The following is a 26,747-nucleotide window of genomic DNA, read 5'->3' on the forward strand; positions in this document are numbered from 1 at the left end:
TTCAGTTCATATTGTGCTGATGAAAAGTCATTTAAAACATATGTACACCCATGTTCATGACATTATTCACAATAGCTAAAATATGGAATCAATCCACATGTCCATTAATGGATGAATGGATAAATAAAATGTGGTCTATACCTACAATGGAATATTATTCAGCCTTTAAAAGGAAGGAAATTCTACTATATGCTACAACATGGATGAACCTTGAGGACATTATAGTAAGTAAAATAAGCCAGTCACAAAAAAAAAGTACTCGATGATTCCACTTTTATAAGGTACTTAGTTAGCATAGTCAAAGTCAGAAAGACAGAGAGTAGAATGGTGGTTTCCAGGGGCTGGGAGGAGGGGAGAATGGGGAGTTATTGTTTAGTGGATATAAAGTTTCAGTTTCATAAAATTAAAACAGTTACAAGGATGGATGGTGGTGATGATTATACAATATGAATGTATTTGATACCACTGAACCATGCACTTAGAAATGGTTAAGGTGATAAACTTTAAGTGTATCTTACTACAATTTTAAACATGTTTAAAGAATATATGAAACAAAGAAAATGAAGAAAAAGAAAAAGCAGACTTAAATCTATAAATTAAAAAGTAAAAGTTAATTTGCTCATTTTAAAGTTTTTGTTAGAACCCTACCCAGTATCAACAACAGAAAGAAAAAAAATAAATGAAACAGATGAGATTTTAAATGAGGAAACCCAGAATAAGATAGGGGGAAACTAAATGACAAAATAAAAATCATAATAATTAAAAACCCATTTAAAGAAAAATGGAAAATTAATAAATGAGAGATGAAAAAACTGAGATCCAGTGAGAAATGCAATAGAAACAGGAGTTGAGGGAGGTACAGTTAAAGTAAAACGTCAAACTTTTTGGTTAAAAGGTGAGGTTAAGAATTAGTAGAAAGAAAGGAAGAAACTCTGGCTAGATTGTGTCAGAGGTGAAGTCCCAGGTGAAGTCTGAGGTAGAGTCAAGGGACTGGAGCTGCATCTGGCTGCAGCAGCGGGAATATGTCTCAGGGACTGAGATCCCAGGAAGCCTGTATTGGGAGTCCAGGCAGGAAAACAGACACCAGGCCAAGTGGTTTAATGGGAATGATTTAATCTAGAGTTGATTAAACTTGTTGTCAGTGGACTGAAAAGACAAAAGGAGCAACCTGCAGCAGCAGCAACCCACCTCTACGTAAGAGGTTTGGGTCTTTGGAACTGAGGGGTTTGGAGAGGGAATGCCATGGGCCTGGGCTGTGGGGGAGGGAACAGGCACTGCCCATCTGGTCCTGGTATCTCTGAGGGGTAGCTCTGGGTGTGGCAAGTACTGAAACCAACTGCCACTTGTCAGAGTGAAGAGTCAGTGCTGTGGTGATCCTGAGCGACAGGAACAGAAGTGGACAGGAAGGAACAAGGCCCTTCTCCATCCAACCTGGAAGTCTCCCTCTAGTGCCCCCTCCCGGTAGAGCCCAACAGGGTATCAGCCCGCAAAGGTTTGCAAAGTCCCTTCCCCAGCATGACAAAGCATAGTGCTGTCCAGTCTGGTTGTCACTAGCCACAAGTGAATATTTAAGTGTAAATTTAAACATATGAAAATTAAATGAAATTTAAAATTCAGTTCCTCAGTTGCACTACCTATACTTGGAGTGCTCAAAGGCTAAATGAAGCTAGTAGTTACCATGTAGGACAACACAACTATAGGGGATGGTAAGGCCCTAAATCCCATTAGAAGGAACACAAATCATCTTGGCAAGTTTCACCCTCTCTGTTATGCCTGCAGACCCAGAGAAACCATCCCTATCTCAGCAAAGGTGATCTTTCTTTAAACAAATAGTATTATGCCATTATAAAAAGGACTTTTCTTCAATATGATGAAGATGGTGGCAGTGGGTGGTAGCAGCAGTGGCAATATTTTATTCAGCATTTACGTTTAGAGTCAGGTCCTGTGCAAAGCATTTTGATTTCAGTATTTCGTTTAATACTACAACACTATAAGCTAAGTACTTTTTTTGATCCCAGCTCATAGATGTAGAACCTGAAATTTAGAGTGGGTAAGGAACTTTTTCAAAGCCACACAGTTTATACAGAGCCCTTAACTTAACCTCTTGGATATATTGTCTCAGGCTGTCAAAGGGAAGTGACACTTCAGACAGGAAGGAGATTTTATTTGCATGCCATTCTTCAGCAGAACATTATTTTTCTCAGAAAGAATGAATTTGAACCAAAAAAAACTAACAATGATGGCACTTAATAACATAAGGAATTATGACACTGAAAGTAATTTCGGTTTAATAAAATTCCCTCCCAGCAGACTTGCAACAATCCAAGAGGGAGAAGTAAAGTTTCTTTCTGATTTTACGATGAGTCATCACACTCCATCAGATTCAATGTTTAGAAATACCTTGGAATGAGTTCTTCACCTTTTGGCTTATGATGTTTGCAACATGATTGCTTAATTTATGATTAGAGAATAGAGCTCTTTGTGTCCTCATTTTCTATAGCATTCACAGTGCAGCTATCTAAGCTATGCTCATCAGAGGCAACATGGTCAAGACATGGTTGGGACAATCATTAGCTTTGTGATGATGGAATAGTTACAAAATTCCTCTAAGCCTCACTTTCCTTACCTTATAGGGATTTTGTAAAAGTTAAATTAGATCATGGATATATGTAAACAATCTAGAACATTCTTTGATATGTATAATTATACTATTATTAATAGATTTTAGGTGGCCCTAAAGCAAAGAGAGAATTATTTCTTATCTTTTAATCATGTATACATTCATTTGTTCACTCAGAAAATGTTTGTTGAATGTCTACTCTGTGCCGGGCACTATTCTAGGTTCTTAGGATATTTCACTAACACACCAGACAAAAATTTGTGCCATTATAGAAACACAACCAATTCCTTATATTAATTTTATATCCTACAACTTTACTAAATTCATTTATTACTTCTAATAGTTTTTTTTTGTGGTCTTTAGCATTTTCTATGTATAGTATCATATCATCTGCAAATAGTGATGGTTAATGTCTTCCTTAACATTTTGGATGCCTTTTATTTAATTTTCTTGTCTGCTTCCTCTGGCTAGATCTTCCAGTACTATGTTGAATAAAAGTGATGAGAGTGGACATCCTTCTCTTGTTTCTGATTTTAGGGAAAAAGCTCTCAGTTTTTCACCACTGAGTATGTTAGCTGTGGGTTTTTCATATATGGTCTTTATTATGTTGAGTTTTGTTCCTTCTAAACCATTTTGTTGAGAATTTTTATCATGAATGAATATTGAATACTGTCAAATCATTTTTCTGAATCTATTGAGATGATCATACAATTTTTAACCTTCATTTTGTTAATATATTGCAGTTCTATATACTAATAATGGAGTAGCATAAAGAGAAATTAAGAAAGTAATGCAATTTACAATTACGTCAAAAAGAATAAAATGCCTAGCAATAAACTTAACCAAGGAAGTGAAAGACCTACACTCTGAAAACTATAAAACACTGATAAAAGATATGAAAGATGACACAAACATATGGAAAGACATACATACTCATGGATTAGAAGAATTTATATATATTAAAATGCCCATACTACCCAAAGCAATTTAAAAGGCCAATGCAATTCGTGTCAAAATACCAATAATATTTTTCACAGCACCTAAACAAATCATCCTAAAATTTGTAATGAACCACAAAAGACCCCAAATAGCCAAAACAATCTTCAGAAAGAAGAACAAAGCTGCAGGTATCACAATCCTAGATTTCAAGATGTACTACAAAGCTATAATAATCACAACAGAATGATATTGGCACAAAAAAGAGACACACATAGATCAATGAAACAAAATAGAAAGCCCAGAAATAAACTTAGCTTATATGGTCAATTAATCTATGACAAAGGAGGCAAGAATATGCAATGGAGAAAAGACAGTCTCTTCAATAAATAGTGTTGGGAAAACTGGACAGCTGTATCAAAGAATGAAACTGGACCACTTTCTTACACCATACACAAAAATAAACTCAAAATGGATTAAAGACCTAAACGTGACACCTGAAACCATAAAACTCCTAGAAGAAAACTAGATAGTAATCTCTTGGACATTGCCACAGCAACATTTTTCTAGATATGTCTCTTCAGGCAAAGGAAATAAAAGCAAAGATAAACTATTGAGACTAAACCAAAATAAGATGATTTTGCACAGTTAAGAAAACCAACAACAAAAGGAAAAGGCAACTTACTGAATGGGAGAAGATATTTGCAAATGATATATCCAATAAGGAATTAATATCCACAATCTATAAAGAACTTATACAACCCAACACCAAATAACCCAATTAAGAAAATGGGCATATGACCTGAATTGCTATTTTTCCAAAGACATCCAGATGGCCAACAGACACATGAAAAGATGCTCAATGTCACTCATCAGCAAGGAAATGCAAATCAAAACCACAATGAGATATCACCTCATACCTGTCAGAATGGCTAAAATAAAAAACATAAGAAATAATAATGTTGGTGAGGTTGTGGAGAAAAAGAAACCCTGGTGCACTACTGGTGGGAATGTAAATCAGTGCAGCCATTGTGGAAAAAACATTATGGAAGTTCCCTCCAAAATTAAAAATAGAAAAAAAAACAGATATACCATATGATCAGTAATTCCAATACTGGGTACTTACCCTAAGAAAATGAAAATACTAATGTGAAAAACTGTATGTATCTCTATGTTTATGGCAGCATTATTTACAATGGCCAAGATATGGAGGCAACCCAAACGTCCATTGATAGATGAATGAAAAAAGATACGGTATGTATGTGTGGTATGTGTGTGTGTGTGTGTGTGTGTGTGTGTGTGTACACACACGCACGCACAATGTAGTATTACCCAGCCATAAAAAGAATGAGAACTGGCCATTTGCAACAACATGGATAGACCAAGAGAGTATCATGCTAAGTGAAGTCAGAGAAAGACAAAACCCATATGATTTCACTTATATCTGGCACCTAAAAAACAAAACAAATGCACAAACTAAAAAAGCAGAAACAGACCCATGAATACAGAGAACAAACTGGTGGTTGCCAGAGGGAAGGCGGATGGGAGGATCAGCAAAATGGGTGAAGGGGAGTGGGAGGTACAGACTTCCAGTTATGGAATGAATAAGTCATAAGGAGGAAAGGTACAGTGTAGGGAATATAGTCAGTAGTATTGTAATAGCATTTTACAGTAACAGATGGTAGCTACACTTGTTGTGAGCATAGTGCAAAATATAAAGTTGTAGATTCACTATGCTGTATATCTGAAACTAATGCAATATTTTGTGTCAATTAACTTCAGTAAAAAAAAAAAAAAAACAAACCTGTGCCATTATAGAGCTAACACTATGTCTCTCTAGCACCCATTCTATGAAAGACATTAACCCCATCTGTCACAATACAAATAACAATTTTCTCTGTCTTTAAGTTTATATTCCATTACCTTAAAAGCTTATAAAATACTCTCTGAAAGGAATGACATTTATTAACATATTAAGTATTCCTGGCAACAGGAATTAAGTGTGTAGTAGGGGAAAATGCTAACTTAGACATCAGAAAATCTAGGTTCTAGCCCTATCTCTGCTTTTAACTTCTTATATTATCAGTTATACTCCCTAAGCTTCAGTTTTGTCACCTGCGAACATGGGAGTAGGGTCTCAAAGGTATTTTCAGCAATAAAGTTATATTTCCTGTCTACTATAATCACACTAGCAAGACAGGCCGTGTTTATAGAGACTAGAAAAATACACTTTTTTATAGTTAATATCATAACCATAGGCACTACTATCATGTACAACTTGAATTGATATGCAACCTTATAGGGTATTAGTTTTTCTACTGAAGATAAAAAAAAAAAAAAAAAAAAAAAAAAACAGCTGTTTGGAGTGTCTCAGAAGCAGAGTCCGAGATAAGGAGATAATCTCAGCAGAATTGTGGTAATTTGTTTGAGAGGGAAATCCCAAGAAGCTGTAGTAAGACATAGGGACAGTGAGACAGAAAAGAAAGCCAAAGTCAAAGCACATTAATGAAGTTGCTATTATAATAATTAGAAACCTGTCTCATCAGGATTTCTTTTTAAAAAAAATAAATTTATTTTTTATTGGTGTTCAATTTGCCAACATATAGAATAACACTCAGTGCTCATCCCATCAAGTGCCCCCCTCAGTGCCCATCACCCAGTCACCCCCACCCCCACCCACCTCCCCTTCCACCACCTCTAGTTCGTTTCCCAGAGTTAGGAGTCTCTCATGTTCTGTCTCCCTTTCTGATATTTCCCACTCATTATTTCTCCCTTCCCCTTCATTCTCTTTCACTATTTTTTATATTCCCCAAATGAATGAGACCATATAATGTTTGTCCTTCTCCAAGCACATGAGAAAATGCTCTGCATCACTTGCCATCAGGGAAATACAAATCAAAACCACAATGAGATACCACCTCACACCAGTGAGAATGGGGAAAATTAACAAGACAGGAAACCACAAATGTTGGAGAGGATGTGGAGAAAGGGGAACCCTCCTGCACTGTTGGTGGGAATGTGAACTGATGCAGCCACTCTGGAAAACTGTGTGGAGGTTCCTCAAAGAGTTAAAAATAGATCTGCCCCACGACCTAGCAATTGCACTACTGGGGATTTACCCCAAAGATACAGATGCAGTGAATCACCGGGACACCTGCACCCCGATGTTTATAGCAGCAATGTCCACAATAGCCAAACTGTGGAAGGAGCCTCGGTGTCCATCGAAAGATGAATGGATAAAGAGGATGTGGTTTATGTATACAATGGAATATTCCTCAGCCATTAGAAACGATAAATATCCACCATTTGCTTCATCAGGACTTCTAAGAAAAGACAGAATACATGCCAGAAGAACCCAAAGGAAAGGAGGCTGGTGCATTTTTTCACTGGGTCCCATCCCTGATTGATTGAAGACTGCCCCAAGAGTGTCAACAGCCTCACCTTCAGAGCCCAGCAGAGGGGTTTAAGGTGAGTTTAAGGTGTGACACTGTATGGGTTGAACTGTGTCCCCTTACCAAACATCTGCTCTTATCGCCCTGTGAAGTGCATTCCTTTCCTATCAAGTCTCAGACACCTACTCCCTTCTCTTTAGTTCAAAAGGAAATATAGACCTCATTTTGCCTGTCTCTGGAATTTCCATGTCTATCTGGATTTCCCACATATAAGCCTATTAAATTTGATTCTCTCCCATTAACCTATATCATGTTAATTTGATTCTTAGTTCAGCTAGAAGGATCTTGAAGGAGACAGGAGTTCTTGTTTCCTGTGAAGGTGGCAAGGCATTCTTGTTCCCCTACACAAGGAACTGTGCAACATAGCTAGGGCAGAAATTAGGAGGAGCAGGCAAGAGAAGTGACATGGGCACTACAGACATCTTCCACAGAGTCCACAAAAGGTAGACATGTTGAAGTTGAGAAAATGTCCTGTTGTTTCTCAGCTCCCCCTAAGAGTGGGAAAGCTGTATGCAATGGCTAGAACTAGAACCTACACTGCCAAAAGGTATGTTCTATGTTGTCATTACATTTGAGGCAATGGTAAATCCTATTATCCTCTTAATTATCAATATACTTTTTCTTCCTAAGGCAGCCCTTAAGATTCCATGTCCTCTTTTATATGAACCAATTATATTTGTTAACACATGAACAGGGGACATTTTAACAGCCTGACTTCCAGAGCAGCCTCCATTCTTTCTAGGGTAAAAAAATGACAAAAACAAAAACAAAAACGGATGACAATTGTGTTACACCTCAAAATCTTACATTTATATTCATAATATTTGTATGGGAAAAGGTTTAAAAATTGTAATGAATTCACTAAAAATGTGTCATAGACCTGCCAAGGAAATTGGGAGCATGGGTATTTGCCTAAAATTCGATTCCTTAACTGGGTCAGGAATATCTTGCTAAAAGCATTGCTCTCAGACACTGTCATTTTGTACTTTCTTTCCAAAAGCATCAATCTCAAAAGAAATATGTGCAAAAATTAGTGAAAGGACTTTTTCAAGATGCTGAATATGTTTCATCTGAAGAAAATGCAAGGCTCTTCATGAAAGCCAGTCACTTTATCATGCCCTACTTTGGTTAGAACCTGACTCTCCTTCTCCACCTGGCTGACCCATCTCTCCCAGAAGCTAAGTAATTTTCTGGAATGAATACATACATTGAATCCTGTTGGCCAACAGAAATAGGTGTTTGGTTTCAATATCAATGCATAATTTTAAAAACTAAACATATTGCCTCATTATAAAAGGAGTTATAATTTGTCAAGAGTTAAAAACCAAAAAAATTGGAAGTAATCTAGACATTTTATCATAAATAATACTTCTTTATAATTCTATAAATTAAAAAAGGAAATGTGCTATTTAGATTCTAGGCTATTGGATAAAGAATCTCAAGTGCAGACTCTTTCTAACATGCATTCTCATTACTTCTTTTTTTTCATTTTTTCATTACTTCTTTTTTAACCTTCATTGAGATGTAATTAATGTATATACCATTGTGTAAGCTTAATGTGATTTGATACATGTATATATGGTGAAATGTTTACCACAATAAAGTTACTTTATCTCACATAATTAACATTTTGTTCTTGTTCTTGTTGTTATAGTGAGAACATTAAAGCTCTACTCTCATAGAAACTTTCAAGAACACAGTATATTATTGTTTAGTTACCATGCTGCACAATATACCCTCAGAACGTATTCACCTTTTAATTGTATGCATATAAGTGTGTATGCTTTGACCAATATCTCCTGATTTCCCTCATTCTTCAGTTGCTCCTGATAACTACCACTTACTCTGTTTCCATAAGTTCAATGTTTTTAGATTCCCAATATAAATAAGATCATAGAGTATTTGTCTCTCTGTGACTTATTTCACTTAGCATAATGCCCTCAAGGTCTATCCACGATCTCACTGCCTGTCTCTCTCTCTCTCTCTCTCTGCTTCTCATGATTAAATAAAATATTGAGAAGCAGAGAGAGAGAGAGAGAGACATAGGCAGAGGGAGAAGCAGACTCCTTGCAGGGAACCTGACGTGGGACTCGATCCCGGGTCCCCAGGATCAGGCCCTGGGCTGAAGGCGGTGCTAAACCGCTGAGCCACTTGGGCTGCCCAATAAATAAAATCTTTAAAAATAAATAAATGGCAGGATTTCCTTCTTTCTATGGCTGAATAATCTTTCATTGTATACATATATTCCATGTCTTCTTTATTCATTCATCCATTGACAGACACTTAGGTTGTTTTGAAAGTGAGGTACTGAAGTCCCCTACTATTACTGTATTATTGTCTACTACTTCCTTCAGATCTGCTAGTATTTTCTTAATATATTTAGGTGCTCTGATAATAGGTGGATATATATTCACAATTGTTATATCCCTCTTGATGAAGTGATCTCTTTATCAATATATAATTATTTTCTTTGCTCTTATTACAGTATTTGACTCAAAGTCTATTTTGTCTTATATAAGTATAGCTACCCCTGCTTTCTTAGTTTCCATTTGCATGAAATATCTTTTCCCATTCCTCACTTTCATCCTGTGTCCTTGAAGCTGAAGTGAGTCTCAACAGCAGTATTTCATTGGGTCTGGGTTTTTTTTATTTTTCATTTGTTTTTATTTTATATTTTTTAAAGACTTTATTTATTCATGAGAGACACAGAGAGAGAGGCAGAGACATAGACAGAGGGAGAAATAGGCTCTTTGTGGGGAGCCCAATGTGGGACTCAATCCTCGGACTTGGGATCACACCCTGAGTCAAAGGCAGAGGTCCAACCCCTGCGTCACCCAGGCATCCTGGGTCTGTGTTTTTTTTAAATCCGTTCAGCCACTCTGTGCCTTTTGGGTTGGAGAACTTACCCCACTTACATTTAAGGTAATTATTGATAGGTCAGAACTTAATATTGCCATCTTGTTCATTGTTTTCTGGCTGTTTTATAGTTCATGGGTTCCTTTCTTCCTCTTTTGCCATCTTCCTTTGTGAACTGATAATTTTCTGTAATAGTATACTTTGATTCCCTTCCCTTAATCTTGTACAGATCTACTGTAGGATTTTGCTTTGTAGTTACCCTTGGATTACTAAAAACATCTTAATAGATACAACAGTCTATTTTAACCTGCTAAGGCCTTAACTTTGATTGCATACAAAACTCCTTATTTTTACTCCCATCACCACATTTTAGGTTTTTGATACCACCATTTACATCTTTTTATATTGTGCATCCATTAACAAGTTATTGTAGCTATTGCTATTTTTAATACTTTTCTTTTAATCTTGATAATAAAGTTAAGTGGTCAACACCCCAACATGTTTCAAGAGAGTATTTGAATCTGACTATATAGGCTTACTTTTACCAGTGTGTTGTATATTTTCATGCTTTCATATTACTAGTTAGTGTACTTTCATTTCAGCTTGAAGAATTATTTTCAGCATTTCCTTTAAGGCAGGTCTAGCAGTGATGAACTCCTTCAGCTTTTGGTTCTTAGAGAAAGTCTTTATCTTAGCTTTATTTCTAAACAGTAATTTTGCTGGATAAACTATTTTTGGCTGGCAGTTTTTTTTTTTTTTTCCCCTTTTGGCACTTTGTATATATATCATTCAATTCTCTCCTGGCATGCAAGGTTTCCGCTAAGAAATCTGCTACCAGAAGGGGGCAGTTGTACAAGAGAATTTTTTCTCCTGCTGTTTTAAAACTTTTCTTTGTCTTTGATTTTTAGACAGTGCTATTACAATATGTCTTGGAGAAGATTGCTTTGGATTGAAATTTCAGGAGTGCCTTTTAGCTTCATGAACTTCAATTTCCAAGTCTCTCCCCAGGTTTGGAGAGTTCCCAGCCACTATTTTTTAAAATACGCTTTCTGTCCCTTTCGCCCTCTCTTCTTCTTCTGTGACTCCAATAATGCATATTGGCTGTTTCTCTTAATGGTGTCCCTCAGGCCCACTGGCTTTCTTCATTTCTTTTCATTCTTTTTTCTTTCTGTTCCATTAATTGGACAATTTCAAATGATCTGTCTTTGAGCTGACTGATTCTTTCTTCTCTTTGGTCCTGTCTGATGTTGAAGCTCTCTATGGAATTTTGGTCCAGTCATTGTTTTTCAAGCTCCAAAACTTCTGTTTGGCTCCTCTTTTTCTTCTTTTTGTTGAACTTCTAATTTTGTTCCTGTAGTGTTGTCTTGATTTCATTAAATTGTTTAACTGTGTTTTCTTGTAGTTCTCTAATCATCTTCAGAACAATTATTTTGAGTTCTTTGTTGAGCAATTCCTGTATCTCCACTTCTTTGGTGGGTCAATTACTAAAAGTTAACTGTGTTACTTTAGTGGAGTCATAGTTCCCTGATTCTTTGTGATCCCTGCAGCTTCTATTGTTGTCTTCACATTTGAAGAAGCAATCATGTCTTCCAGACTTTATGGGCTGACTTTAGTAAGGAAAGGCCTTCACCCATGGGTGGCAGCACACTGGAATATTCTATGACCCTGGGTCTAGTGATAAAAATGCCAACTAAAGGGGGGTATGTGGAGACTCTGGGTCTAAGGGATTGTGGTGATTCAGTGGCTCAAGTTACTGGGGTCCAGAGCATCAATTGCATGGTCCTTGGCAAGCACTTTGGGGGATCTGCGGAAGCTACAAGGGCTGTCAGGGTCCTCTAGGACACTGTTACCAATGTGTCTAGTGTGTAAGCAGGTGAATGACATGCTTTTGTTTACATGGTCCCAGGCAATGGCCAGGTTGAAGAATTGAGAGTCACAACCAGAGAAGTAGAAATGAGGAGAAAGAGGACAAGTTATATTTTTAAAGTACCTTAGAGACAGAATTAAGTTTGTTGACTGATAGATTCTGGGGATGAAGACTGAAGGAGAGGAAGATGAAAGATGCATCATGATGCAAAGGTGTTTTAGGTTGGATAACTGAATGATGCTGCTCTTAATTAAACTAGAGAACATCCGAAGAGAAAGGATGACAGGAAGGATGATGAGTTGAGCCACTGTGTTGAAGATATCTCTATGAGATGTCTTTCAGATATACAATTGTAATTATGGATTTGGGTCTAAGGAGAAAACTGGGGCTACATATGTTTGGAAGTCATCTGTGAATATGGAATGCAATGAAACTGCCACCATAGCCAATGTTTTTAAATTATCTCATTTAATGTCCATGACAACTCTGAACTATACATCATTTTTACTGATGAGGACATTTTTGAATTTTGAAAGAGATTTTGAAAGACCAAATAACTTCCTAAAAGCCACATAGCTAATAAATGGCAAAACCAGGATTCAACTAACTCTCATTAAATACAACACCTATGTTCTTTCCTCTGTGTCTTGTTGACCCTCTCTAAGTCATGGCAATGAATGGACTTTCCCAAAACAAAAAACAAAAAAGAGGCCTGTAGAATAAGGAGAAAATAGGCACAATATTAGGTATGATGGAAGAATCCAATGTAGTCAGTTTGTAGTTTACATTTCAAAAGGATACTATAATAAAAGGTATGATAGAGAGGGATGGCAACCACCCCACTAGTGATTCTCACACCTAATAATGCCTGTCACTCCACTTCCTAGGGAAAATTTCATTAGGCTCTTTGAGTGGACATGTCTTTCTGACTGCAAAATAAAGAGAAATCAAGAGTGCTCAGGTAAAAATAACAGAAAAAGTGTGTCTTTAATCTCCAGATTCTTTTTATAATATAATGCTTTAAATGCGCTCTGTCAAGTGGCCATTAGGTTGCCAAACAGGTAGGTGATCGCCAGACAGATGCACCTCTATTTTAAGTTTAATACATCTGTAGCTTCTTTTACATCTCTGGAAAAGAGGTTCTAACTTTCATCTTAGTTTTCCTTTTCAACAAAATGAAATACAAATTTGGGGGTAGACAGAAAAAGAGTAACTCTTCTCTTCATTAAGTATTTCAGTATTTTCACAATTAATGTGTTCACTCCTATAGTCAATGAATCTTCATTAATAAGACACTGATCTTGCCTCCTAGAAGACTAGAGTTCAACTCAGGAAAGAGTCCAATCCTTACATCACGAGTAGTTTTAATGAGAAGAAGCCAGAAGAGGGGGAGCAGTGAAGATGCAGACCAGTCCCCTAGAAGAGTAGGAGATAATGTGATGCAGAGCATAGGTGGGAAATTAGCCTATGAAAAGAGGACATCAAGTCCAAGAATAACAGCCAGAGGAGAGAAAACATTGCATACAAAGATGGTTTGATGATAAGAAAATTGAGGGAATTTGTATCTAGTGGCTTCTACTATTTTTCCTATGGGATTTTCTTCTGAAAACCAAGAAGAAAGTCTCAAACAAGCAGAGAAATTTAGAACAAAATTATGTCTTTCTCAGGGTTTTTACCCTATCCCAAACACAAAGATGTTTATACCCAAACATAAAATACCAGAATTACTGGAGCTAGGAAGTCAATTCTGAGTGCATAGAGGAAAGGGCCAGGTCAATGTAACACAGTTCAGGTAGGAAGCTCACTGATGGAGGATTTGATTGGACATAAGGAAAAGCTGGAAAATATTGAGAAGTACAGAAGAGTTAGCACGACAGATCAGTTGCTTCAGTTAGACATTTGACAGATCTCTTACAATATAAATAAATGGTCAAGATCCCTTTACTCAAAGGCAAGTATTTCATGATTTTTACTGACAAAAGAACAAGGTGGTGCTCTTTAAGCTTGGCTGTATATTGCTATCACCTAGTGTGGTACTAATCTACTGCTATATAACAAGTTACCACAAAGTGTAGTAGCTTAAAACAACAAATATTTATTATCCCATACAGTTTCTATGGATAAGAAATTTGGGAGAAGCCTAGTTCAGGTTTCTGACTCAGGAATTCTTGGGAGTTTGCTGTGATCTGGGCTGCAGTCATCTGAAAGCTTGAATGGGGCTTCCAAGACGATCCTCTTGCATGGCTATTGGCAGAAGGCTGTATTAGATAGGCTTCTCCAAAGAGGATCCAGTAGGATACAAATAAATATAAAATGAGGAATTTGCTTACATGATTACAGAGTCTGAGAAGTCCCAAGATCTGTAGTGAGCAAGCTGGAGACCCAGGAGAGCCAACATTGTAGTTGCAGTCTAAGTTCAAAAGCCTGGGAACCAGGAGAGCTGATTGTTTCCTAAGCTAAAGTGCAATCAAACCATCCAAGAAATATAAAGGCCCTGGGGCACCTGGGTGGCTCAGATGGTTAAGCATGTCTGCCTTTGGTCCTGGATCAAGCCCGCATTGGGCTCCCTGCCCAGCCCAATGCTTCTCCCTCTCCCTCTGTTCCCTGCCTCCACCACCACCACAACTCGTGCTCTCTTTCTTGCTCTTTCTCTCTGAATTAAATAAATAAAATCTTTCAGAAAAAAAGAAATATACAGGTCTTTAGTCAATCAACCCTCCCCTTTAAAGTCACCAGGCAACAGTTTCTACCACGGGCCTTGGAGATATATTTCAGAAAGAAAGGATTCGGCATGTACCAAACACAAGAAATTCTGGAAAAATTTGGGTACTGGTGCTGGACCATTCAGATCTAGGTACTGCTGAGACTTGAATAAATTCTCTTCATGTCAGTATATGACAACCAAGCTTCTTTTTCAGAGCCAAGATGTTTACATTGGTAGCCAAGAGTCAGCTGGGCCATGTTGTGGTCCTGACCTCACCAATTTGTCTCTTCACTCTAAGAAACCTACTGTTTTATATATACCAAAGGGATTTTGTTATGTACAATTCAGGCTCAAGCTCTCCTAAAGGGAGAGACTTTTATTCCTAAGGACAAGATGTGCAGATCACCCAGGGATTGTGAGACATGTCAACTAGCCACAGGCATGTATGGCGCTAGGGTTTCAAAGCACAGATGGTACTTGGATTTCAGCAATAAACTTGGTGCTAGCATATGTCAGTGTATAATAAGACTCCAGTTTAGTCTATTGTCTTAAAGACCTCAGAAATTCCTTTAGCCACTCAAAATTTTAAAATGATCACCATGTGTTTCTTCACCAAAAAAGAAATTACATTCTGAAATGCCTTTTTGAGTTAATTTGCCTAGTAATAATTCTTTAGGGGTGTGTACATGGCACAGGAGTGTGGGGGGTGGTGGTGGCAGAGGAGTGTGAGGGAGAAGAAAACTCTTGCCAAGATTTTTTTGGGGAATGGAGGTGTGGGGAACATCACACAGACAGCAGTAAAATTAAAACAAGACAAATTAAAGTGTAAGAAGTGAAAATTTAGCCTGTTTCTGGCTTCGCATACCATGCTTGTTTTTCACCCACAGCATGTAGAGATAACAAAGTTATAATTCTACTGATGTGGTTTAGATTTCATCCTCTTTTTCCAAGTGTATTGCTCACCTCCATCTCTTTGCAGACTATTAAAGAGTCACCTTCCTCTGCCAATTTGAACAGGGTGCCTTTTAGAAAGTAGAACAAACTCAAAATACCAGGGCCTGCTTCTCGGTTCCACCCCATTTAAGCGAGCTAAGAAATCAAACGCAGAAGTTGGACTTGTTTCCCTAATCCAGTCCCAGTCCTGACTTTCTAGTGGGTTTTGTATGTTACGCTGGCTGCGCAAACTCCACATGCTTCCATCGTATTTATCGCCGCCTCCTTCTCACCCTACTAACTGCAACTTCTCCCTGTGTCTCCAAGCCCAGCCTTCCTAAATTCTCCTGCTCCTCCATAAACAGTAGTGACTAGGGGGATGGGGGACTGGGGGATGGGCATTAGGGAGGGCGCTTGAGGTGATGAGCACTGGGTCTTGTATGCAATTGATGAGTCCCTGAATTCTACCTCTGACACCAATGATACAGTGTATGTTAATTAACTTGAATTTAAATAAGAAAAAAAATTTTAAAAGTAGATGTGTGAGTCTTACTCACAGGCCTACATGATTCACTCTGAAACACCAATCTTTCACATCTTGATTTGTTTGTGCTTTAACAATCTCATGACCCTCGAGAACATTTAAAATCAAGTCTGATAAATCTGTGGGTGCCAGCATCTGTGAGTCTACAGCTGCCTACTTGATATCTTCAAGAGGGTACTTCAAACTAACCATAGGCATAAGTGAATCCCTCCCTGATTTCCTTCACCCTTACCCCAAAGTGTTCTTCCCCCCCCTCATTCCCTTATCTCAGAGGGCATACCATCACCCCCTAAAGTGCTTCAGCCAGGTTCATCCTTCCACTGACTCATCTCCCTAACCAGCTACCAAACTCATTTAATCCCACCTTATTGATAGCTTCAAATCCATTTCACCTCACTACCTTTGTCCTGCCTCATGTCTCCTTTTGGAGTAAAAATCTTATCAACTGTTCTCTCTGATTCTGCACTGACTGTTGCCCTCTGGCTAAAGCCAGAGTGACCGTTCCAGTTTTGAGCATGATGTTCTGCTCTTTTACAACCTTGAAAGGCATTCTTCTGCCCACATACTGCCCTCCATTATGTGGCCCATTCTGACCACTCGGATCCCATTAGCCACAACTCAACAACTTAGCTGTACTCTAACATGCTACTGTTACCCACAAAGCTGTCTGTTCTACTTAGGCTTCTCAAATGCCTTAATACTTTATGTTGCTTGCTCCTTATTGAGAAATTAGGAACTCTCGTTCTTAACAATGTGACAGATTAAAGAAAACCCTAATCTGGAAGCATATGTTTCTGAAGGTTGTCTACCCAGAGTAGATGGCCTTTGTTTGGCAGAATGTCTGGCTGAAGTTTATAAAATGAAAAGGCAGAACCAGGGTTGAGTTAAAGATTGGGAAAGTCCAATTGTAGTACATGCTAGAGTAAGGGCAATTACGGGTTTCAGAGGAGAGTTGGATAGAGAGTGAGTGAGGGCTCTGAGAAACGAGGGAAGGAGACACATGAGCAGAGTGTAATAATGAAAGAAAGCCCAATATCGGGGAAGACATGCTATGGCCAGAGAAGACAGACACCCACTGAGCGATTCCCAGTGATGAGGTTGGCCAAGGGATTCTGGAGAACTGGAGTGCCTGTGATTCCATTTTCTAGGGCATGTCTCAGCTCTTCTGAGTTGTGATACTCCTCTCTTCCCCCTAAACCCTCTATAACAATCTGTCACAGTAGCACTCTGTGTTGCTGCAGAACAGTACTCCAAGCCACAGGTGATGGAACCAGCACAGGTGGTATGGAGAGAAGACAGCAGCTGCCAGGGTTCAGGGGGTAACAGGGAAATAGGCCACAGTGTGAACTGACCACAAGAAAGTCAGATGCAGAAAAGTGCCCAGACAGCTTGGTCCACATGTTAGATTTTTCTACCAACTGACGGACTGTGTCTCAGGACAGTCTACTTGATATTGAAGGGAAAAGAGACACAATTCCCATAAGGCAGTAAGATTGGGGGGATTTCTAGGCAGCTGACCCTGGGGTTACAGTAGCTCATACAATAAAGTTATAGGATTTCAGTGAAGTAAATACTCTTGAGTAGGTAAATAAATGCAATAATAACCATGTTAAGTATAAGTTAAAAATGAATACACTGATAGAAAGGTGTTGGTAAAAATCACATTGGACTGTAGACATAATCTCATAAAAGTACTGATAATAACTTAAAAATAAAAGACTAGTCTTTAGTCTTTGGATCCTTGACTTACCAAAAAAAAACCTGTACTGTTTCCAAAAGGTCAGAGAAATAATAACATGTTTTTGATTCAAATTATAGTGAAAGAAAGAGTAAAGTGAATGGAAGAGAAGAGGGAGAAGTTGATTACCATTGTCCTAGAATTTTCACAATTCCTAATCTAGGAATTCAGGAAACTAAAAAAAATCTACCTTGTATCTTACATAATAGAATTTATAAAATAAGAAGGTAAAAGTCATCAAGCTTGGGATGTCACAAATCAGAACATATTCTAATGCCAAAAGAAATCATTTCAGACATAAGGTGTATTTCCAAAGCCTAAAAAAATATTCCTTCACATACCCACCCAACAACTATATGTGAGAACATGTGGTGCTTACTGCAGAGTCAGTGAAGTTTTATAGAGACTAACATCTCTCTAGGACCTCAATGTGAATCAGAATTTGACAAAGCAGTGGGAATGAATATGTATGTGAAATATTAATATATCCTGATTCCCAAAGCAGATGTAACAACCCAGAAATTTGGGGGTTCAAGAATTCCAGAGTACTTGCTAATTAACTTGGATATATTAGGATAAGTTAGAATATGCTACAGTAATAATTTCAAAATTCTCACTGGTGTAACACAACAAAAGATTATTTCTTACTCAAGGTCTTTAGAAGATCTGGGAGACTAGGCAGGATTGCTGTTCCTCATGTGTTGGCACAGTTTTCCACATTGCTTAGATTTTATGGTTTCTCCACCCCAACATATATTGCGATGATTGCTGTGGCCTAGGAAGAGAACATGGAAAATCATAAGCTATCTTCCATCCATAACTCACATCTCAGTCACATGACAATATCTAACTTCAAGAGGGCATGTGCCCCCACCAAAAAAAGGAGGATCAGAAATCCTGGTGGCAAACTTAATAATGTCTATTACAGATACATAGCAGATCTTCAAATTTTATTTGTATTCCTATAGGAAAGATAAAATGAAAATGTCTCCAGGTATTTCTAAGCATAAGAAGCTTTTTCCCACCTTCCTCCCACTTGTTTCCTGCTTCAGTATGGTGTGACCCAAAAAGAAAAGGAATAAAAAACAGACTTTAAATACATTATTTATTTTAATCCAATCCACATAACCAGTGAAGGACTAAGAGTTTTCTTTTATCTACTTTAGGGTTACTTAACTTTGGCATTATTAATGTTTTAGGCTAGATCATTCTTGGGGGCTGTCCTGTGCTGCAGGATATTTAGCACCATCCCTGGTCTCCACCCACTAGATGCCAATATCAACCCTCCCACTATGATTGTCACAATCAAAATTGTCTCCAGATATTGTTAAATATCCCTGGGGGTACAAATGAAAACTGGTTGAGAAGGGCTTTTCTATTTGTTTCCTCAGATCATTAGGAAGAGTTTAGATCCTCTAACACATTAAATAACCCAGTATTGAGGACAGGCAGGAATAGAATAAAGATAATACACTTTCTTCCAGATCTACCACTGAGACTTTGGGCAAGTGTCTGAATCTCTTCTTTATCCTATCTATAAAATAGGGAGGATAATGTTACCTGGCTCACAAGCTTATTGTAGGAATTAAATGAGACAATATATAACTCCTCTTTTTCTGTTTAGGAAATGACTTCTGTATAAACCCAGTTCCTATATATACATGGAACCTATTTCTGTACTTTCTGTCCTGTTTTACTTGTCTCTATGCATATTCTTGGGAGAATTCCTCCCTGTGTTGATAAACCAGTGTCATTAGTAAGGCCTATATTACCTATAGGTGACTCGCCTGGGAAACTCGGCCCTCAGAAAAGGGGCTGGAAAATGAGAAGTGAAGAAACAGGCCTATAAAAGCCCTCAACTAAAGTTCAGATACTTTTCTCACTGGAAGTCCCCCAAGGTTATTAAGACAGTTCATAAACTGTTAATTCTTTAGTCCCTGCACCATCTGGTGCCTTGCACACAGGTACTGGCACCCAATAAATGGTTGCTGAGGGACTAAATGACCAATTTCAGATATAAGTCAAACAGGCTTATCGTTACCAGGTTTCCCCAAATCACCTTGTTAGAAGTCCCAAATGAGGTACAATGAGGACAACTAAGGTATTACTACAGGCAGAACTGGCATCAACAATCAGTGGCAGGTGACAGTCTGACATTAAGACGGGCAAGTAAACGGCAGACATTAATTAAAAAATAAAAACCACATGCTCTGGAGAGTAAGCAGCCACACATAGCACAATAACCCCTTAGCTGCATTACAGTGTCAGTGCATAATAACTGACATCCCTAATAATGACTCTGACATTTTAAAAAATGCTAATATCTGTTCAGCATGTTCTATTTTAAAAAATTCAGAGTACTGTGTATGGCATTTGACAAAGATTTCCACCACAGACTTATAAAATATGTAATTTGCAATATACCTTAGAGATTAGCTAATCTGTTTTCTGGGTGAAGAAAGTCAGTCACAGAAAGGTGAAGTATACTTATCCAAGGCCAGGCGCCCACAGAGGGAGAACTAGAACTAAAGCCTTATTTTGCTGACTTGATAGCAAGCTTTTTCTCCACTATGGCACAGCTTCAAAAATATGAATATATTTCTTTAATTAATTAAAATTGCCAAATTTAGTATTTGGAAACTCAATAAGGCTGCACTTCAACTATATAGAATTAATCAACTGGGCCATTTTCCTTATTCTCCCCTCCCTTCAACTTAGATTTTCCAGGCAAGCTAAATTTTTAATATTTCCTGTAACTACCCTCTCCCCCATTTTCATAAATAACTCATACCTGTGAGATTATCTATTCAAATGAATGGTTTAGAAAATGTGATCCAGGCTTCAACCCCCTTCAAGTGTTTTCTAATCTTGTTTTTGCATCTCAGACATCTTTGTTTTCTTTTCCAAGGTGTATATATATATCCTGAGTCCAATGTGGGTGACCTGTCCCACCTTAACCTCTGTGCCGTTCTTGACCATTTGCCATGGGTTGATGTTTCTTATCTCTCAATTCCCAGAGCACCTAGAGTTAGTTTCCACATCATAAGACTCATTGCCACACCCCACACTGCTTTGCATTGCTCTGGTTTCTTACATGTAGATTGTCCCTTCCCTTCTAGAAAGTTCAGTCACTGGAGTCAGGCATCATGCTTTCTCTCTTCTTTGACACACTTACCAGATATATCTCGGAGACATTGCAGGTTCTGTTCCAGACCACCACAATGAAGCACAAAAAAATGACATATGCTTGTAAATTCACTTAAAAATATATTTTCTAGAATTTGATATCCAAAATGTTATTTCAGGGATGCCTAGGTGGCTCAGTGGTTGAGTGACTGCCTTCAGCTCAGGGCATGATCCTGGAGACTGGGGATCGAGTCCCACATCGGGCTTCCTGCATGGAGCCTGCTTCTCCCTCTGCCTATGTCTCTGCCTCTCTCTCTCTCTCATAATAAATAAATAAAATATTAAAAAAAAACAAAAAACAAAATGTTATTTAATATATAAAGCTCAATATACAAAAACTAATATACAAAAACTATTGAGATACTGGATGTTCTTTTACTCATACCAAGTCTCTGACATCTAATATGTATTTCCCATATATCTCAATTTGGATGCTAAATTCATCAGAAATATTTGATCTGTATTTAGATACTATAAAATTTATAACTAAAAAAGATGAATTTCCACATCAAAGTTTCCCCAAACATACTTAAAAGTCTTCTAGTAACTGAATCAAATATCAAAAATCATTTTGTCAATATTTGCATCCACATTGACAAAACTGCTTCAGTTTTTAAATTTAAATGTCAATCAATTAAACTTAAATGAATTAAAAGTTCAGTTCCTCAGGCCTACAGGTCAAATTTCAAGGGTTTAATCATACAGGTGGCCAATGGCTATGAGTCAGGCTGCACGGGTCTAGAGGTGGGTTTTAGGGGTGGGAGGCAGGGTTGCCAGGTGACATAAGGCCCATGGATGGCAGACTCAGAGCATCTGGAGGGATAATGCATATAAGCTAGTACACAGCACAGAGCCACTCTATACTAGTTGCCAAGAAGCAAAAAGATATGACAAAAACAGATTTCTAGGGAGCCTAATCTATTACAGAATAGAAAAATCAAAAAAGAAAAAAAATTCAAGAGTCAGGGAGATAAACTGTTGTTTATCATAGTAAATAAAATGTGAAATAATGAGGACTAGAAGTGGAGGTGGAGGCAATGATCTGAGAAGCTGTTTGCTGGATTGAAGAACTGACAGGGCCAAAGAATAGACGGGACACAGAAGAGGCCCAGCTGAAGACCTCAGAGGGACCTGGGGTTTGTTTGTTTTGTGCTATGTTGGGTTTTTGTTTTGTGTTTTTCTCTATTCTACCTTCTACACACATTTAACAGGGATAATTATATTCCATAGTAGTTTTCAGGAGCTCACAGATTTTTTAAAAAAGAACGTTTGTGTGACTTTGCTTTTATTTACTTATTTCTTTTTTAAGTAATCTGTATACCCAACATGAGGCTCAAACTCAAGGCCTGAGATTAAGAATCACCTGCTCTACAGACTGAGCCAGCTAGGTGCCCCTGGAGTTTACAGATTACTTGAAGTAACTAGTGAATTCTTGGGAATGTAATAGGTCAATTATTATGGAAAACAAGAAGGGAGGAGGGAAAGGGAGGGGAGGGAAAGGCAAGAAGAAGAGAGAGAGGCTGTAAGTCTTAAATTTAATATTCACCAATAAATAGATAACAGATCAAGCCATTTGAGTGAGTGAGATCACCCAGGGAGGTATTTCAAGTGAAAAGACAGAGGCCACCATAGGAACAATACATTTCTAGAGCCAGAGAAGTCTTCAAAGGAATGCTTTCAATGGGCAAAGAGACAGAACCAGACAGGTTAGGCTTGTTCCATGGCCTCATTCACTCAACCAACATTTATTGAGACAAAGGCCTGGGTGTTCGCATTCTAGACACAAGCCAGGTGGGCTGCCCTGGAAGAGTGCACTGCTAGGCTTGCAGCCAGGGCTGAACCCCAGATGGCTCTGCCTGCAGCAGCGTCTCTGTCCTATACTACAATAGGAGTCATGTACAGTGTCAGCGACTGTTCTAGCCTTGGAAATAGATCAGTCTAAATTCTATCCTGTTTCCTTGAAGTTTAATTTGCCATGTATAAAAATGCTCTTCTAGGAAGATCTTACTTTTCCTAACTAAGTAATTAGATTCCTATCTTAGAGGGAAAAAACAAGTCAAGGTTGTGCAGAGTTGGGATAATGGAGACACCTTCCTGCATACATTAGTCCCTGCAGGGCTCCCGGAGGCAAGTTGAAGGTGGTCTCCCACCCATTAGCTGTTGCAATGAGACAAGTGTAGAAGAAGTACAGAAAAATTTCTGTACAGAAATTATGATGCAATAAAATTCAGAAGACATTTAGTTCAAGACAAACTGATGACACATTATACCATTTAACTTTTGAAAGTAGTAGTGCTCAAATTGAATTAGGATGGAAAGGTCTAACTTTGTAACTTCTTCCATAGAATGTCACAATACTTTCCATTAAGGATCAACAGGACCACCATATTTTCACTTGCTCTAACAACAGGTTTTTAATGCTATCCTGGTGAACAATTACAATTTTCTATTTGTTAGTTATGAAACTTGTATTTCTCCTGTCTTGTAATTTGAAAGAATGTGTGGTATTTTGAGTTCAAACTGGGAAATACTATAGAGAAAATTCCCAATTTTAGAAACATAATCCCTTCTATTGCATAACTGACTTTAAAAAAAAAGACCTTTAAAAGGAAGAATTTATTCATTAAATCTAGCCATTTGCATAAAACAATGCTCTCCCTCAATTCAATCTTTACCTCTCTCCTCCCAAATTTTTCATAAAAGATAGAACTCAGTCTCATTAACTTTACACTTCTCTCAATGACATTCAGGATTATGAAATCAGAGAACGATAGAACACCAATAAGGAAAAACAGTTGCCTGGAGTGTCTTTCTTTCCCCTCCACCTGACATCTCCTACATATCATCCATGTGCCAGTTGAAACACCACCTCTGGGAAAATGGAGCTGACTCATGCAAATTTCTTTGTGTCCTTACAACACCTCCACTCTCTTGGAGAAATCTGCTTGTATTTTTCTTACATGTCAACACATCTGCCTGTGTTCAGGGCAGGACCTATATCATGCACATCTTTGTATCTCTGGAGAGTAGCCAGTAACTGGTCTAGGAAGCATCCAATAAATACTTGTGTAAGAAATAAAGAATGGATATATAAATAAACAAGTGAATGACTAAATTATATGAAATGGATTTCTTAGCTGTATTACTTGAGCAACTCATTTCACCTCTCTGAGCTTTTATTTCCTTATCATAAAAAAAGAAAAATAGTGCATTGCCTGGTGGACTTTTCAGGGCACTGTAAAGCATTACATACGATAATATGTGAGAAAGCTCCTGATAAATGGTAAAGTACTATGCAAATGTTAGTTATTGTCCAGTGTCTGGATACAGACAAAAAAGCCTAAAGCCTAACCAAGTGTAGGACAGGGATAGGAAATGAATTCCATACATCTGGGAATGATGTCATTATTGACCCAGATCCCAAGACAAAATCTTAAGAAACATTCTTGACTCCTCCTTCTCCTCACTCCTAATACCCAAATAGAACCAGTATCACCTGTTTCACCATCACTGAAGACAAGACAGAAAAAAACAATTATACATTCAAGCCCTCACCTCTCCACCACCCTGGTAGCAGCAAGTCCACTTCTTCCCTCTGTGTTACATCTCCCCATAATTGATCATGACCTCTGGGGATTACCCAATCCAAGGAGTGGGAAGGATGGTTTTGATTTTCCATGTAAGTATAGAACCAAAAAGAGAACTGTAATCAGAGTTCTTACACAAGTTTGCTGTCAAAAACAGGTCCTGTATGCTTGACTGGCCAAGCACCCATCTCTGGTTCTAAGGAGTGCCCCATCATGCACCACAGAAGACCAGGAAGGTAGGCCTGAAGGAACCTCCAGCACCAGCCACAGACTATACCCAAACCAGCCTTTCTCCATAAACTCCCAAATCTTGTCTCAGTGGCTGCTCAGCATTTACAGGATGGCACTGCCCATCTCTACCACTAGCTTTTGAAGAGGTCTTTCTGGCCTATGTTTACAGGCACCATAACTTTGAATCTTGGGAAGCAGCATGGAGTTCCAGTATCTATTCCCATACTGAATAATGCATGCTTTCTCCTCTTAATATGTATATAACCAAAGGAATTCAGGAGATCTTATCAACAATGAAGATCAGTGGCAAGGGCACCACCTACCCTCCATAGGTACCCTGTTTGATACCTGCCTTGACAGGCAGTCTGGTTCACAGGCAGTCACAAAGTTCTGCCATTTTGATGCCAAAATATTTCCCAATTCCATTAATTTTCCTAGCCACTACCTTGTTCAGGCCACATCTTTCACCTGGATTATTGTGGCACCTTCCTAATACTGCCTGCCTTTATAACTGCCCCCCCCCCAATCCACTCTCCCAGTGGTAGCAGAATACTCTTTCTAGACACAGATCAGATCGTGTCACCTCTCTGTTTACAACAAGTCCAGTGCTTCTCGTTGTCCACCCAGTCCACCCTCGGCATGGTTTCACAAGACCTTCATGATCTGGCCCCTCTGACTCCTACTTACTTCTCCAGCTTTACATGTCATCTTCCCCTGCCTTCCCCACCACTCATCATTCCCTCTCCTTCTCTCCTAGTCCTTGTTTCCTAATTTACTTTCCCTTCCTGGCAAATACTTCTCTCTCTCTCTTCCTTTCCTACCCCCTTTCTCCCTTCCCTCCCTTGCTCCCTCCCACCCTCTCTCTCCCATCTCTGACTTCCCAGCCTTTCCCATTCTGGTTCCCCAGGCTGAAACAATCTCCCTTCCAATTCTTTACTGGTATATTTCCTACTCTTCATGTCACAATTTGAAGCTACTTCACCGAAAGTCTTTGCTGATTCTCCAAGACTAGGTTAGAGTCATGTCTTATATGTTCCCTTAAACTATCAAAGTAACTATTGTATTTTAACATCCATCATGTTAGTATTGTAATTGTCCATCTCAATTGTTCTGTCTTTTTGTGTTTCTTACCTGAAAGGGAAGTTCATTGAGGGCAAGGACTTTGTAAGAGTTTAATCCATAGGAAGTACAGAATAAAAATGTCACACAAATGAATAAAACCTAATAAAATATCAAAAGTAACTGAACGATTAAGTGTGGAGTGGTGGTAATAAATACCCTTTGCTAGAGTACAAATTTGATTAGACCTATATTTTACATTCTTGGTACTTAAATCCAAAAAAGATAACTAGAAAAACAATTAAAAATATAACTAGAAAGACAGATGGCAAATAATCTCAGCTGTACAGATCTTTATATGAAAATAGTATTTTTATTATTAAAATGAATTTTATTATAGTTATAAAAGATGTTAACATAAGGAGACATTGGAGGAATAGTACACAGGAACTCTGTACTATTTTTGTAACCCTTTAGAAGTCTAAAATCATCTAAAAAGTTTTTAAATATGCTTTTTTGTATGCATTCTCTCCTTCTTAGCTATGTAATCCTCTTCAAAAAATTCCACAAATATGTCAAGCCAAAGAGATGAGAATCTGAATATTTTCTGAAATTAATATTGATCAAGGATTTCAGATATATATTCAGATTGCCTAAAATATTCTGTTCATTGCATTACTAAAAATATCATAACGAATTCGGTCTATTACAACTTTCTCTTCTTATTAGAAAGATAAAAGCAGATATAGAAAATTAAGGTATTTTACCATAAACAGCTTTGATTCTCAAAACTCCATAAAGTCTACAATGACTAAAATACTGTTTTAGGAAGCTATACATTAGTATAGTTGAAATACACTGCAATTGTACTACAGGTCAGTAATAGGTTATATGTCTCAATTACAGAAAACCCTTAAGAGAGAGAGAAAAAAAATCTTGAGGAAAGGAAAGCTCCATGGTGAGGGTATAAGTTTGATAAAGGCCAGTAAAGCAGAAGAAAAAGTATCTCATTTCATGTTTTCATTACATTTTGA

General features: G+C 37.9%; 1 protein-coding gene across 15 annotated transcripts in view; it reads right to left on the bottom strand.

Annotated features, from left to right (window-relative positions):
- The window catches only part of FANCB (FA complementation group B), a 459,601-nt gene that overhangs the window by 395,660 nt on the left and 37,194 nt on the right, over positions 1 to 26,747 (bottom strand). For all 15 annotated transcript variants that reach the window (XR_005386142.1, XR_005386146.1, XR_005386147.1 and 12 more), the window contains exon 9: positions 18,299 to 18,425. The gene's annotated coding sequence lies outside the window, so the exon portion shown is untranslated. The remainder of the gene's footprint in view (positions 1 to 18,298; positions 18,426 to 26,747) is intronic.

The sequence above is a fragment of the Canis lupus genome, chromosome X (genome assembly GCF_011100685.1).
Source record: "Canis lupus familiaris isolate Mischka breed German Shepherd chromosome X, alternate assembly UU_Cfam_GSD_1.0, whole genome shotgun sequence".
Taxonomy (NCBI): Eukaryota; Metazoa; Chordata; class Mammalia; order Carnivora; family Canidae; genus Canis; species Canis lupus.